At 39.0% G+C, this 16,491-nt stretch overlaps 1 protein-coding gene across 1 annotated transcript in view; it reads right to left on the bottom strand.

The window, feature by feature from the left end:
- LOC126092677 (centrosomal protein of 128 kDa-like) overlaps nt 1–16,491 on the bottom strand; it is a 146,856-nt gene that overhangs the window by 35,031 nt on the left and 95,334 nt on the right. The gene's annotated exons all lie outside the window — the stretch shown is intronic.

Genomic DNA, 16,491 nt, shown 5'->3' with positions numbered 1-16,491 from the left:
TCATACCTTCCCACCGTGAAACAGACGCAGTTCCGAGGCGAGAAACGTGAACAGAAGCCGAGAACAGAACCGTGTTAAGCTAGAAAGCCCTACGATAAGGGACGGACACCCACATTGCCTGCCGACCACCAGGACCACCACCCCCCCTTCCCCACCCCTACCCCACCCCCCGCCCATGGTAAAAGATAGAGCCCTCCAGAAGAACAGTATAGATCTTACGATAACACTAAAAGGGCCACATCAGCTGCAAGTTTTAGCGTGAGACATTTCGAGTCTCTGTTACGTTGCAAACGTTAAAAACATTGCCCCACCACGAAAAGTATAACGTTTCTCATTGGATAGACAGAATTTTGTAGGCGGAGCTTAAGTTTAACATTGAGACCCTGATTGGTCAGTTGAAAACACAGCCAGATAGCTTTTTTTAAACCAACTTCGGTAAATTGTAGTAAGGAGAAGTTAGGAGACAGTTGCTTCCGAGACGGCGAGCTGTATGGAGCTGCATCGCCCGCCGCCCTCTGACGCTGCCTAACCGACGACAAGGTAATGAACGCACGTGATGCCGCATAACGGCACATAAAGCTTCACTAAGAACTGCAGAAGTCTCATCTGTCACACCCCCTGTTTACGTAATACTAGTGTCGATCGTCAATTAAATCTCATGGTGTTCACATTTGCTACTTGAAGTAAAAATCTGAAATGCGATAATTTTTCTGTTATATAATTATTGAGAAGCCACATCAGCCACTGTAATTTACGACAAGTTAGATAAGTAATTAAAGATAATTGAGGGTCACTGTAGACCATTTTGATAGTTTTCTCTTTTGCGAAACTTAATTTAAACCTAGATTATAGATGTGATATGGCACAGGTCATCCTTCGATCCATTGTAGAACTTGGAAACCCATTCAGGGAATATTCGTTCACATTTTTGTTGAACGCAGTTGGTTTTTATCATCCTGTATTAAAACATTTCCTTTTATCAATAGTGCAATTTATAAACAATGTTTTGTGAGTAGAATAAAATTTCCAATGGTAAACTTAACTGCTTATTCGACGTTATTTTACCAACTAACTATAAATAGGAAAGCCTTGAACCCCTAACACTAAATTTAGTTAGTATTAAGATTCTTTTACAGGGAGTGCAGTGGAGCTGACGCTGAAATCATTAAGTACTTGGTTATATCATCGCTAGTCTCACTGAACTCTTCTGAACTCTACATGTCATGTGTGGTCTGGTGTCTCCTTACCAGCAACAGGTCTCAGGTTCAAACTAGTCAATTCCCTAAAAAACACGCTCTGAGCGTCGTTGTGCGAAAGTGGTAGGGAGACACAACTTAGAACAAACAGTCGCAGAAACCACGCAGAATGTTAGAGAATGGCGACCCTGCCAGGATGGTAAAATACCATGATTGAAAGTCGACCACATGCCTAACTAGGTCAGAAAAATATCATGTTGAAAAATTTTCGTAATAAAATTTTTTTTTGAAAGTTATAAACAGTCGAAAACAGTAGCTACAGCGATAGATAGTAAGAAAGTATTCAATAGAAAGTGAGACATTCTAGCAGAGACAATAGCATAATTAAGTTATGAATTTTAATATTGTTAGAATTAAGTTTTCTCTCCAATGCAAGCGCACAGGTGGCAGATACATCGTTGACAAGTTGGTTCTGACCCAATAAGTAAGTGAATGGATTGTCAGTATTGGGTATAATAAGCGTCAAGTCGTGTGAACAAAAAGTTTATGAAACGCGTGAGATCGTATGAGCGCATGTTAACGCGAAGTAGGGCGCGTGAATTGCTTTTAAAACAGAAGATAAGGGAATCAGAAAGATTAGCAATGGCAGATCGAGACCTTGGCCGAATTGAGGTAGAGACCCAGCATGAAGATGGACAGAGAATAGAGGACAGTACAACAGTCGATGCATTATCGCGAGAAATAGGACAGATAACGCTCCATAACGATGATAATGTACGCCAAGGCACAGAATACCTACGTCAGCATACGACAGAGGAGCAGGAAAGTAGAGAGACAGCCAATGAGGATTCTAACTTGCATCTTGAATACGTAGAACCCATAGTACAAGCAATCAGAGCTCCCTCACCACAGAGTATAAGGAATTCGAGCAGAAACGTGTCACCGCACAGTTCAATGCAATCGGTTGCAAACCAACACTTGGGCGAAAACACTGAGCGTAGGACGTCCGAAGAAAACGCAATAGGACCAACTAATCTGGCAGAATTATTGCAATAAATGATGGAAGCCATGACAAGACAAAATAAAGAAATTGCGAACCAAATTAAAATTCAGAATGCAGAAACGACGAAACAAATTGCAGAAACCACGAGGCAAATGCGTAAGATTAAAGAACAAAACAAAAAAATTCAGTTACACCTAATTCATATTGAAGACGAGGCAAAAGAATCTCGAGAAGTGATAGGAAACTTAATAACAGGTCACAATCAATTGAGAACAGACATTGACAAGGTACAAGTGGACGTACAAACATTGCGTAATGACACTCAGGACGAGATCAAAACATTACGTAACAACACCCAGGGAGAAGTCAAGAAACTAGAGAAACAGATAAATGTAATTACTAGACAAGCAGCAGGTACAGCGCGTGAAATTGTTGAAAACAGTGTGTTACACAAAAGTATCACAAAAGCAGCGTTAAAAAGATATGATAATCGCATAGTCAAAATAGAAGCGCAAACGAAGCATCAGTTTAAGAAATTGCGAACAGAGTTGTTGCAAAGCATTGAAGAGCGTAGTGAACAGGATCGAACAAGCACTTAGTCTGCAACCACATCCGTATCTGTGATAGCAACGGAAAAACAAGCAATTAACGAAGATATCATGCATTTGCGACTCCAATCACAGGCGGAAAGTAACATACCTAAAATCAGACAGCCTGCACAGCAACAAACACGTTTCGAAATTCTTGATGAACAAATGGCACCACGAACACATGAAGAACCACAAATGTGTGTTTCAAGGCAGTCTGGATCGTGCAATTAAGCGGCAAGGTTAGCCAGACAAAATACCGAACCAATACGTGACAATGGAAAGCCAGGTCGCGAAGAGTACAGTGCAATGCATTCAGCTACACGTTCACAACCGATCGAAGAAAATTATTGCGTACCACTTCAACGGTATTACGCAAGGGTAGGCGAAAGTTACAGTGGACAGTATCCAATGGATCTACCACAACCGGAAAGAACAACGGGAGAAATTATCAGAAACAAAAGTGGCGAAGATATGCGAATTTCATATGGAACTATGACGCAGAACGACAACGATCATTTCCTCACAGTCAGAAAATTTCAACACTTTCGAGAAGGAAACTCATTACATCCACGAACTTTTATTGATCAATTTCGAGTAGAATTACCAGAACACTGGACGCTAGCACACAAATTAGACTTTATATGTGCACTTTAATGAAATTACATTTAAAGAATAAAATAATCAGTTACCTTTTTTTAAATTTGTTTTTAGTTAATTTGCCTTTCTTTCCTTCTGTACGTACGAACTTTGTTGTACAATCTCTTATTTGCGTGTGGTAATAAAAATTCATTTACACAGAATTAAGTACGTTTCACATTACGTGAATTCATATTAACTGATTAAGAATATTTAGTTGAGAATTAAATCCTTTACATAATTCGGCCTTGGCACACATTTTCTAAATGCAGTGGTTTTTTTTTTAATATTTACTGAATTCTTTCTTTCTTTCTTTAAAGAAATATTATAAATGACATGGGCAAGCTAATTTACATTAGTAATACACACTTTTGTTAAATTATAATGTATTTAGACAACAACAATAATTCAACTTACATTAGTTTGTAATTTCTCCTCTAATGGCGGCTAAATCTAGATACAGACAAAAGAAGTCTACCCATTCATAAAATGCTACGTCACAGGTTCCTCTCACTTTCAGCTCTCCAGGAAGACGACAAAGAATACACACTACGTGGTGCTTTTTATACTACTGCTGACCATTAACATCTCTTTGTAATCTTACAACATTATTTTCCTCTGTGGCTGAATTTTACATTTTTGTTATCGCAGATATTGACACATTTCGCAATTACATTATGAGTATAGAAATATTACAATCATAAATACATCGAGAATATTACTACAGAAAGTATTACAATAATAACGAATGTCCTTTACACAAAATTAAAAATTTTTTTTGTTAAATAATGACAGTATGTACAAATTGCTTCATAGCGGCGTATATAGTACAATCAAATTTTAGTTTATTAATAGTGTGAGTGTTGCCAGGGAACGTTACAGCACACATGTCAGGAACAGTCGCAGAAACCATGCAGAATGTTGCAGCGACATGCCGATCGTACGAAGATTTCAGAGAGAAGTTTCTCTCACGATATTGGTCCAGCGAAGCACAGAACATAGTGAAGTACGAATTATTACAGATTCCATTTTTTGAAAATTCAGGAGAGAAGGGCCCCGAAAAATTACCGAGGTAATGGCAAATAAAAATCAATGCATAAATGTACCATCCAGTGACGGAGAGTTGATTAAATTATGCGCGATGAAGTTGCCATTGAAATACCAGCAATCATTAGTAGGTCGCGGAGGCAATGACGTCAAAGCATTTAAAGGAATTCTAAGGGAACTAGAGTTTATATTTTCGGAAGATGACGCAAGAAAAAGACGAAGCTCACGTGAAAACGAAAGCAAAAGGCAGTGGAATGCACAAGACACAGTACGAAGAAAGAATAACTACGAACCACGTGATAACTTCGCACCAAGAAACGACAACAGATTTCAACAAAGAAACGGTTATGGATTTAGAAGAGAATATGGCAATAAATATAATTCACCCAGGAACGGCAACAACTATTACAGAGGGAATAACGACAACCGGAACGGGTACTGGAGAACCAATAGACCGACAAATTATCAACAAAGAAACCACTATCAACAAGCTGAACAAGAAAAGAGAATAAAGATAGAAGAGGTGGAGGTAAGACCACAAAACCCCGATAAACGTTCGAATTGACAGCTAAGCGCCGATGCCAAAGAGAATGACGCACCGACCCAGGACAATTGCAACACCTTGAACAGAGAAGTAAAAATCTTATCACGAGAAGAGAAGGAAGAAATAAATCCGCAGGGACCAGATGAAAACGAAGACAAGAAAATAACAATATCGTGTTGGGACGAAATTAATTGGGAGAATACTGACGAGGAAGATGAATTACCAGAGGCATGCACAACGAATGTAGGAGGAAAGGACGAAGTAATGAGTATTGCAGAGCTATTTGAGATGGAAACCAGGGAAAGCGAATTCAATGAGGATAATTCGCAGTTGACAGAAGTTGAAAATAAGCTACTAGTGGGCACACAACCCAACATATATAATGAAGGAAGTTATGAAGTGATAATTAGAGCATTTAAATGCGATTATGTGGAAGTAGCGATGAAGAAGGAGAAAATAGACGAGGATGAGGAAAAAGTAGAGGATGTTGAAGAAAGCGTAAATGAAGGAAGAAATAGAGAAGAGGAAACAAAAGAGAGAGAAGTAGCAGACGAAGCTTATCCTACAGAAAGTTCGAATTCACAAGGGAAATTCCTGAAAAGACTTATGTATGATTCAGTGGAGGACTCGTTGATGCAAGAAGAAGAAGAACAGAACCAACCCTTTGAAATTCAACCAACTGTGAAGGCCATGGTAAATCATATCCCAGTCAATATTGTAATTGATAGAGGAAGTGAACTGACTGCGATCTCAGAAAATTTATTCATGCAGTGTAATGCCAATGAGGAATTGCCAGTTCTGAAAACACGTAAGATTAAACTAAGAGGTCCTATTAGAAACAATGCTGCGGAAGTTATGAGACAAACAAGGTTAACTCTTTCGTGCCAAGGTCAAAAGATCAAAGCCAACTTCGTGATTATACTTAAACTAACTGTAGATTTGATTATAGGTGCAGATTTTTTAAATGAGAGACGAGCGATAATAGATGTGGGGAATGGTAGCCTAACATTCGGGAATGTCACACTTCTCTTTGAGCAAAAGCTAAAATTAGAAGAAATACCAGTTATAAACAAACAATTAAGAATGATGCAAGATAAAGAGGATGAAGAATTAGAATGGTATGCACAAAAGGGGGAATCGCCTCAACTCATGTTAGAAGTCCATAAAGAAATTGACGAAAAATTTCAAGGAGTTCAACTAAATAATTAGCATAATATTTCAAGTTTCTGTTGCAGATAAGATCGTCAGGAGAAAGAAGAATGAAGAGACAGGAAGGTGGGGAAAATTCAGTAGTTCCAATAAAATGGTTCAAATGGCTCTGAGCACTAAGGGACTTAACAGCTGTGGTCATCAGTCCCCTAGAACTTAGAACTACTTAAACCTAACTAACCTAAGGACATCACACACATCCATGCCCGAAGCAGGATTCGAACCTGCGACCGTAGCAGTCGCGCGGTGCCGGACTGCGCGCCTAGAACCGCGAGACCACCGCGGCCGGCAGTAGTTCCAATAAAAACAAAAACAAAAATAACACCAAGAGTAGCATAGATTAAGGTGAAGGGATAAAGCATAGATAGTCTAACAGCATGAAATACTAAAATGCTATACACTACGACAACACACAAAAATATAAAACGAATTTAAGGATTCTTGTAGAAGTTAAGACTCAAAATATCTTAGAATTGTAACACAGAAAGGGTGCCGAAATTTGTAAAGCTTTTTAAGAAGGCGTAAAACAATGTAGGTACTAGACATATGTTAGATGAATATAAGTAAAACTTTTTGTAAGAACCATTGTAAAAAATTCCAGCAAAAAACCAGATGCAACGACCCACAAGTTGCAACCAGAGAAGTATCAAGAAAGAAAAGGACGTAATTAGCAAGACACGATTCCTACAGGGCAGATGCGTTGAGAGAAGGGAAAGGACAGCAAGACCAACAGAGGGCCCTTGTAGCCGAAGTGGGCAGTAAATCTGACTGCTGCTAAGCGGAACCACAGAGTGGCGGAACCCTGCTGGGACAGAACACCGAAGGCCAAGAGGGCCCCAGCATGCCCCAAGTCAGTGGAGTGAGCAAAAAACGGCCCGATGAGAAGACCGCTTGGGCAAGACACCAGTGGAAAAAAAAATGTGTAAAAGTCACACTACTGCTATTAAACAGCACGCTGATGCACAAAACTGAAGAAAACTTCCACAAAGTAAAAATGACATGCCCAAACAATTTATCAAACTGTTACTAAGAGGAGAACGTCAAAGCGACTAGTTATCAATAAATATTCCCATATCCTGCCCAGAGAAGAACCAAGAATCAAGAAAGAAGCAGAGAAAAAGCAGGAAGAACAGAAGTTGAAGATTCGCAAGATTGAGACCAAGAAAGAAGATGGGTGAAGAATAGACGACATACCTTCCCAAATCCCTATCCTATTGTAATCTAGTCATCTGCAAAGTATCACAACGAAAAACGACCACTTTCAGCGACACATAACAATGACTTTCATGCATACAAAGTCAGTAAACCACGAGATTCTGCACTCACAGCACCATTCCATTATGGGACCTCCACAACAGCAACACACCGTTGCAAAGCCAACAAGGGACGACGAACAAAGCTGTACATCAAATACTTGCCCACATCCATCAAGCTCAAGTCCATCATCTTTGTAGAAAAACATTCGCCAACCTCATGCTTAAACATTCATAGGATTGTGTGAATGTGTGAAATCAAATTATGTGATGTAGCAATTGTGCAAAAGAAATGTGTGAAAAACTAAATAAGTTAAGCACACCAGACAGCTAATAAACTACAAAATAACAGTCACTGACTATGGACTTAAGTAAGAAATAGACTATCGATAAAAATAAGTCATTAGTTCTGAAATGGACAGTATATAAAGAACAAAGATAAGGCATAATAAACACTAAAACTATATGCCACTTATTTTCTCCTCATAAAAATAAAAGAATAACTATATTTTACTTATTTTCTCCTCATAAAAACAATGAATAAAAAATTATCTTGTTGGATGTTTTCCCTTTTTTAAAAAATTTGTACCATTTGTGAGGATAATATCTCAATCTTGTGTATGTATATTTCTTTGTCAAAGCAATTCTTGAAAATAATTATTATTTGTTAGTGTAACAATCTTGAAATGAGTGTCAAGAAACAAAAACATTTTACTTGTACATGATATTTAGCAAATGTGTTAGGAATAGATTTTACTTAATTACCACATTTATAAAAAAAACCAATATTTCTAAGAAAATCGATGTGAAAGACTCCTCACTTCTGATAACAAACCTCTTAAAAAACAAACTACACACTTACATAGAGAAAGAAAATAATTAAAAATTAATAATTATAATAGCATACAAATATTCTTCTCTTGTCAATATAAACATATTTTTGAGAATAATGTGGAAGAATATAAAAATATAAATTACTAATAAAAAATAGCATAGAACCAGGATAACGTGGCTGAACAGTAGGCAACAAAATTTAGATAAAGGAAAAATTTCTGACTGACTTAGACTACGATTCAATCATTGCCTAACTTCAGTGAAAAAATACAGTTTGAAGGGTGGTGATACGTAAGGTGTCAGGCAAATCCAACACCTTCCATGAAAACCCTGACATGATAAGCAAATCCAGTAGTATGTCACATAGCTCCAAATAAATCGTGACATTAAATTAACCAAAGTAATACAATTAACGAGTGAGCAAATGGAATACCACAGACTAGCACAAGAATGCCTAAATGCATGTCATACCTTCCCACCGTGAAACAGACGCAGTTCCGAGGCGAGAAACGAGAACAGAAGCCGAGAACAGAACCGTGTTAAGCTAGAAAGCCCTACGATAAGGGACGGACACCCACATCGCCTGCCGACCACCAGGACCACCACCCCGCCCTTGGTAAAAGATAGAGCCCTCCAGAAGAACAGTATAGATCTTACGATAACACTAAAAGGGCCACACCAGCTGCAAGTTTTAGCGTGAGACATTTCGAGTCTCTGTTACGTTGCAAACGTTAAAAACATTGCCCCACCACGAAAAGTATAACGTTTCTCATTGGATAGACAGAATTTTGTAGGCGGAGCTTAAGGTTAACATTGAGACCATGATTGGTCAGTTGAAAACACAGCCAGATAGCTTTTTTTAAACCAACTTCGGTAAATTGTAGTAAGGAGAAGTTAGGAGACAGTTGCTTCCGAGTCGGCGAGCTGTATGGAGCTGCACTGCCCGCCGCCCCCTGACGCTGCCTAACCAACGACAAGGTAATGAACGCACGTGATGCCGCATAACAGCGCATAAAGCTTCACTAAGAACTGCAGAAGTCTCATCTGTTACACCCCCTGTTTACGTAATACTAGTGTCGATCGTCAATTAAATCTCATGGTGTTCACATTTGCTACTTGAAGTACAAATCTGAAATGCGATGATTTTTCTGTTATATAGTTATTGAGAAGCCACATCAGCCACTGTAATTTACGACAAGTTAGATAAGTAATTAAAGATAATTGAGGGTCACTGTAGACCATTTTGATAGTTTTCTCTTTTGTGAAACTTAATTTAAACCTAGATTATAGATGTGATATGGCATAGGTCATCCTTCGATCAATTGTAGGACTTGGAAACCCACTCAGGGAATATTCGTTCACATTTTTGTTGAACGCAGTTGGTTTTTATCATCCTGTATTAAAATATTTCCTTTTATCAATAGTGCAATTTATAAACAATGTTTTGTGAGTAGAATAAAATTTCCAATGGTAAACTGAACTGCTGTTTCGACGTTATTTTACCAGCTAACTAAAAATAGGAAAGCATTGAACCCCTTCCACTAAATTTAGTTAGTATTAAGATTCTTTTACAGGGCGTGCAGTGGAGCTGACGATGAAGTCATTAAGTATTTGATTATATCATCGCTAGTCTCACTGAACTCTTCTGAACTCTACATGTCATGTGTGGTCTGTTGTCTCCTTATCAGCAACAGGTCCCAGGTTCAAACTAGTCAATTCCCTAAAAAACACGCTCTGAACGTCGTTGTGCGAAAGTGGTAGGGAGACACAACTTAGAACAAACAGTCGCAGAAACCATGCAGAATATTAGAGAATGGCGACCCTGCCAGGATGGTAAAATACCATGATTGAAGGTCGACCACATGCCTAACTAGGTCAGAAAAATATCATGTTGAAAAATTTTCGTAATAAATTTTTTTTTTAAAGTTATAAACAGTCGAAAACAGTAGCTACAGCGATAGATAGTAAGAAAGTATTCAATAGAAAGTGAGACATTCTAGCAGAGACAATAGCATAATTAAGTTATGAATTTTAATATTGTTAGAATTAAGTTTTCTCTCCAATGCAAGCGCACAGGTGGCAGATACATCGTTGACAAGTTGGTTCTGACCCAATAAGTAAGTGAATGGATTGTCAGTATTGAGTATAATAAGCGTCAAGTCGTGTGAACAAAAAGTTTATGAAACGCGTGAGATCGTATGAGCGCATGTTAACGCGAAGTAGGGCGCGTGAATTGCTTTTAAAACAGAAGATAAGGGAATCAGAAAGATTAGCAATGGCAGATCGAGACCTTGGCCGAATTGAAGTAGAGACCCAGCATGAAGATGGACAGAGAATAGAGGACAGTACAACAGTCGATGCATTATCGCGAGAAATAGGACAGATAACGCTCCATAACGAGGATAATGTACGCCAAGGCACAGAATACCTACGTCAGCATACGACAGAGGAGCAGGAAAGTAGAGAGACAGCCAATGAGGATTCTAACTTGCATCTTGAATACGTAGAACCCATAGTACAAGCAATCAGAGCTCCCTCACCACAGAGTATAAGGAATTCGAGCAGAAATGTGTCACCGCACAGTTCAATGCAATCGGTTGCAAACCAACACTTGGGCGAAAACACAGAGCGTAGGACGTCGGAAGAAAACGCAATAGGACCCTGGCAGAATTATTACAATTTATGACGGAAGCCATGACAAGACAACAAAAGGAAATTGCGAACCAAATGAAAATTCAGAATGCAGAAACGACGAAACAAATTGCAGAAACCACGAGACAAATGCGTGAGATTAAAGAACAAAACAAAAAAATTCAGTTCCACCTAAGTCGTATTGTTTCAGGGAGAGCATAAGGGAACGATTGACAGGAATGAGGGAAAGAAATACAGTGGAATAAGAATGTGTAGCTTTGAGAAATGAAATAGTGAAGGCAGTAGAGGATCAAGTAGGGAAATAGACGAGGGCTAGAAGAAATCCTTCAGTAACAGAAGAGATACTGAATTTAATTGATGAAAGGAGAAAATACAAAAATGCAGTAAGTGAAGCAGGCAAAAAGGAATACAAACGTCTTAAAAATGAGATCGACAGGAAGTGCAAAATGGCTAAGCAGGGATGGCTAGAGAAAAAATGTAAGGATGTAGAGGCTTATCTCACGAGGGGTAAGATAGACACTGCCTACAGGATAATTAAAGAGACCTTTGGAGAAAAGAGCACCACTTGCATGAATATCAAGAGTTCAGATGGAAACCCAGTTCTAAGCAAAGAAGGGAAAGCGGAAAGGTGGAAGGAGTACATACAGTAGAGGGTCTATACAGGGGCGATGTTCTTGAGAACAATATTATGGAAATGGAAGAGGAGGTAGACGAAGATGAAATGGGAGATATGATACTGCGTGAAGAGTTTGACAGAGCACTGAAAGACCTAAGTCGAATCAAGGCCCCGGGAGTAGACAACATTCCATTGGAACTACTGACATCCTTGGGAGAGACTGTCCTGACAAAACTCTACCATCTGGTGAGCAAAATGTATGATACAGGCGAAATTCCCTCAGACTTCAAGAAGACTATAATAATTACAATCCCAAAGAAATCAGGTGTTGACAGATGTGAAAATTACAGAACTATCAGTTTAATAAGTCACAGCTGCAAAATACTAACGCGAATTCTTTACAGACGAATGGAAAAACTGGTTGAAGCCGACCTCGGTCAAGATCAGTTTGGATTCCGTAGAAGTATTGGAACACGTGCGGCAATACTGACCCTACGATTTATCTTAGAAGAAAGATTAAGGAAAGGCAAACGTACGTATCTAGCATTTGTAGACTTAGAGAAAGCTTTTGACAATGTTGACTGGAATACTCTCTTTCAAATTCTAAAGGTGGCAGGGGTAAAATACAGGGAGCGAAAGGCTATTTACAATTTGTACAGAAACCAGTGGCAGTTATAAGAATCAAGGGACATGAAAGGGAAGCAGTGGTTGGGAAGGGAGTGAGACAGGGTTGTAGCCTCTCCCCGATGCTATTCAATCTCTATATTGAGCAAGCAGTAAAGGAAATAAAAGAACAATTCTGACTAGGTATTAAAATCCATGGAAAAGAAATAAAAACTTTGAGGTTCGCCGATGACATTGTAATTCTGTCAGAGACAGCAAAGGACCTGGAAGAGCAGTTGAACGGAATGGACAGTGTCTTGAAAGGAGGGTATAAGATGAACATCAACAAAAGCAAAACGAGGACAATGGAATGTAGTCGAATTAAGTCGGGTGATGCTGAGGGAATTAGATTAGGAAATGAGACACTTAAAGTAGTAAAGGAGTTTTGCTATTTGGGGCGCAAAATAATTGATGATGGTCGAAGTAGAGAGGATATAAAATGTAGACTGGCAATGGCAAGGTAAGCGTTTCTGAAGAAGAGAAATTTGTTAACATCGAGTATTGATTTAAGTGTCAGGAAGTCGTTTCTGAAAGTATTTGTCTGGAGTGTAGCCATGTATGGAAGTGAAACATGGACGATAGATAGTTTAGACAAGAAGAGAATAGAAGCTTTCGAAATGTGGTGCTACAGAAGAATGCTGAAGATGAGATGGTTAGATCACATGAGTAATGATGAGGTATTGAATAGAATTGGGGAGAAGAGAAGTTTGTGGCACAACTTGACTAGAAGAAGGGATCGGTTGGTAGGACATGTTCTGAGGCATCAGCGGATCACCAATTTAGTACTGGAGGGCAGCGTGAAGGGTAAAAATCGTAGAGGGAGACCTAGAGATGAATACACTAAGAAGAATCAGAAAGATGTAGGCTGCAGTAGGCACCGGGAGATGAAGAAGCTTGCACAGGATAGAGTAGCATGGAGAGCTGCATAAAATCCCTCTCAGGTCTGAAGACCACAACGCCAACAACAACAACATACACTTCATAGTGGTTTACATAATATGTGTTTAGATATAGACATAATGTAGGGTGGCGGCTAGTAAGCAATTCAGTGTCATTTGTTTAAGATTCTAGGACACATCTGTTTACCATGTTGGCATTCATTTCAGGGCGGGTAAAAGTATGTATCCCCTTATACAGGTTGTAATTGTATAAGCACAGATATATTTATGTATACACACATCAGTGTGTTTGTTGTCTTTTATCTGCATCAAACAGTCTTCCAACAAACACGTCACAAACTTTACGACACTATGTTTTCTGCACAGTCGTAGCTGCGCCATGAAGTGTGTAAGTAGGCTGTTTATGTTTTCTTTATGTAAGTAGGCTGTTTATGTTTTCTTATTGGCTACGTTACGTAGCGCTCTCTGTATGAAAATCACTGGCTGTGCTGTGTGCAGTCTGTGGCTAGTTTGCATTGTTGTCTGCCATTGTAGTGTTGGGCAGCTGGACGTGAACAGCGCGTAGCGTTACGCAGTTGGAGGTGAGCCGCCAGCAGTGGTGGATGTGGGGAGAGAGATGGCGGAGTTTCGAAGTCTGTAATACTGGATATCATATATTATGACTATTAAGGTAAATACATTGTTTGTTCTCTATTAAAATCTTTCATTTGCTAACTATCCCTATCAGTAGTTAGTGCCTTCCGTAGTTTGAATCTTTTATTTAGCTGGCAGTAGTGGCGCTCGCTGTATTCCAGTAGTTCGAGTAATGAAGATTTTTGTGAGGTAAGTGATTTGTGAAAGGTATAGGTTAATGTTAGTCAGAGCCATTCTTTTGTAGGGATTTTTGAAAGTCACATTGCGTTGCGCTAAAAAATATTGTGTGTCAGGTTAAGCACAGTCGTATACAATTTTTCTAAGGGGACGTTTCATATGACGACCCTTAGCCGAGGATACTTCACTGGAATCTTCTGATATTTTCTTCTAGTTTGTGTAATTAGTGTAGCTTTTGTTTATTGCTAGCACGTAATTGTAGAGAGAATTTCCTTTGTAGCTGTAGTTTTTCATTCTTGTACAGTAAAACAGTTGTGGCATGCATGTAGGTTTGCACCAAGTATTTCGCAGCTGCGCTTGCAATTAACTAGATATTATTTTCAGTGCTATGTTAATGTGTTCCCCTATTTTTGCTCTTCAAATTGTGTTCTTCTGTGTTGTCTTGTGAAATATTGTGACAATAATGGCGTGTGAAAAACGTAACACTAGGCTCCAAAGTAAACTGAGAAATGACAGTGAAGACGAAGTAGTGTGTTAGCGCCACCATGTAATGAATTAACTAATATTCAACATAGTAATTGGGTAACTGTGCATAAGGAAATGGAGCGGGTGGCAAACAATGGCGTAGGCAGTGAAACAATTAGTGAACAGGGAAGCATTATCGATCGATCGCTCGGCAACAGCTCGCCTCAGGAATCCGAAATGATAGGACACAATTTTGCAAATACTGTAGATTCAGGTTTTGCGTCCTCACCGTTTTCTCAAATAAGTCAAGACACATTTTCTGCTTGTCAAAATGTGAATGTTGCTGGTGCAAATGCACCGCCGAAAAGCGTAGAGGAACAGATTCCAGACACTAATGCATTGTTATTACAATTAATGCAACAAATGGGACAAAATCTTCAAAAGTTAGACACAATGGAACAAAATCAGAGACAAACACAGCAAAAGCTTCAAAAGTTAGACACAATGGAACAAAATCAGAGACAAACACAGCAAAAGTTAGACACAATGGAACAAAATCTTCAAAAGTTAGACACAATGGAACAAAATCTTCAAAAGTTAGACATCACACTTGAACAAACATGTGAAGATTTAACCACTGAGTTACATAACATCGAATCTAAATGTCAAAAGGTCTGTAATGACGTAAAAACACAAATTTGTGAGCATTTCCAACCTATTTTTTCGCGTCATGAAAATGCATTACAGAATCACGAAGCAGCCATAAAAGAACTGCAAACTATTGTTCATGAAAATCATGAGACCTTGCAAGCTAAAATTGACTCAGTTGCATCTACCGATTCGGTTACGCAACTTGCAAAAACTCAGGAAAACTTAAAGGACATAGTAGATACCCTGAAAATTGGTTCAGAAAGACACATGGAGGAAATAAGTACACTATCGGAGAAAGTAGCCGAACTTTCGGATCAGGTCACTAACTTATCTACAAAGGTAGATGACTTTCTGAATGACACAAGACCCGTAGCCTTGACTGAGACAGAAGAGTATGAACAAATAAGAAAATTCAAACAAAATCAAAATCAAATCAATACACAGTACAAAAGAGAAATCCGGGAAGTACAAGATCAGTTGACGCAGGTAATACAAGAATTACATATTTCAGAGGACACTCGCGCTCCAGTACGGGAAGAGGGACATAGAAATACGGAACAACCACAAAATAATAACACAGGACACTTCGGAAATTATGAAAGAAATTGGCAAGGTGCATTGGATTTTGAGATGGGACCGCCGAAACGAAGTAACAATGAGCGATGTGCGACTCGCCGACACGATGATTTCGACTATAAGCTGTTCATTACTACACGTAAATTCAAAACATTTAAGAATTCTGGCAACGACATTCATCCACAAGCATGGCTTCATCAATTTTCTCATTGTTTCCCTCCCAACTGGTCATTGGAGCACAGGTTAGAATTTATGTGTGGCTACTTAGAGAATGAACCAGCTGTAAGAATGCGATCGGTCATTCACGATTGCCACAGTGAAGGAGAATTTTACCATGCCTTCCTCTCAGCATATTGGTCTCAAGCCACACAAGACCGGGTAAAACATGGCATCATAATGATGAAACATTTCGAACAATCTGAATTTTCCAGTCTTGTCAAATATTTTTAAGACATGTTGCACAAGAAGCAGTACCTGTCAAACCCATACAGCCCCTCAGAACTCATCCGCATTTGCTTAATCAAACTGCCTGAACATTTACGACATATTATTTTAGCAGGACGTTGCAAAGACGACATTGATGCTTTTCAGGGACTGTTACAAGAACTAGAAATTGACACTGACAATCGCGTAACGCGTAAACAGGAACGCAACAACTACAGGTCACATACGTCGCAATTCCATGATGAAAGAAATAATAACTGGACACGACAAGGCTATTCTCACAACACAAATCGTGACCAAAACAGACACCACCCGTATGACAACCGTTGGCAGAGTAGTAATAATTACAGGGAAAGAGCACCTTTCCGCAGTAATGTCTATCACAGAGACAATCAGAGAAACA

This window comes from Schistocerca cancellata, chromosome 7 (genome assembly GCF_023864275.1).
Source record: "Schistocerca cancellata isolate TAMUIC-IGC-003103 chromosome 7, iqSchCanc2.1, whole genome shotgun sequence".
Classification (NCBI taxonomy): domain Eukaryota; kingdom Metazoa; phylum Arthropoda; class Insecta; order Orthoptera; family Acrididae; genus Schistocerca; species Schistocerca cancellata.
The sequence above is the reverse complement of the archived record's forward strand: the minus strand, read 5'-3'. Positions and strand labels throughout refer to the sequence as shown.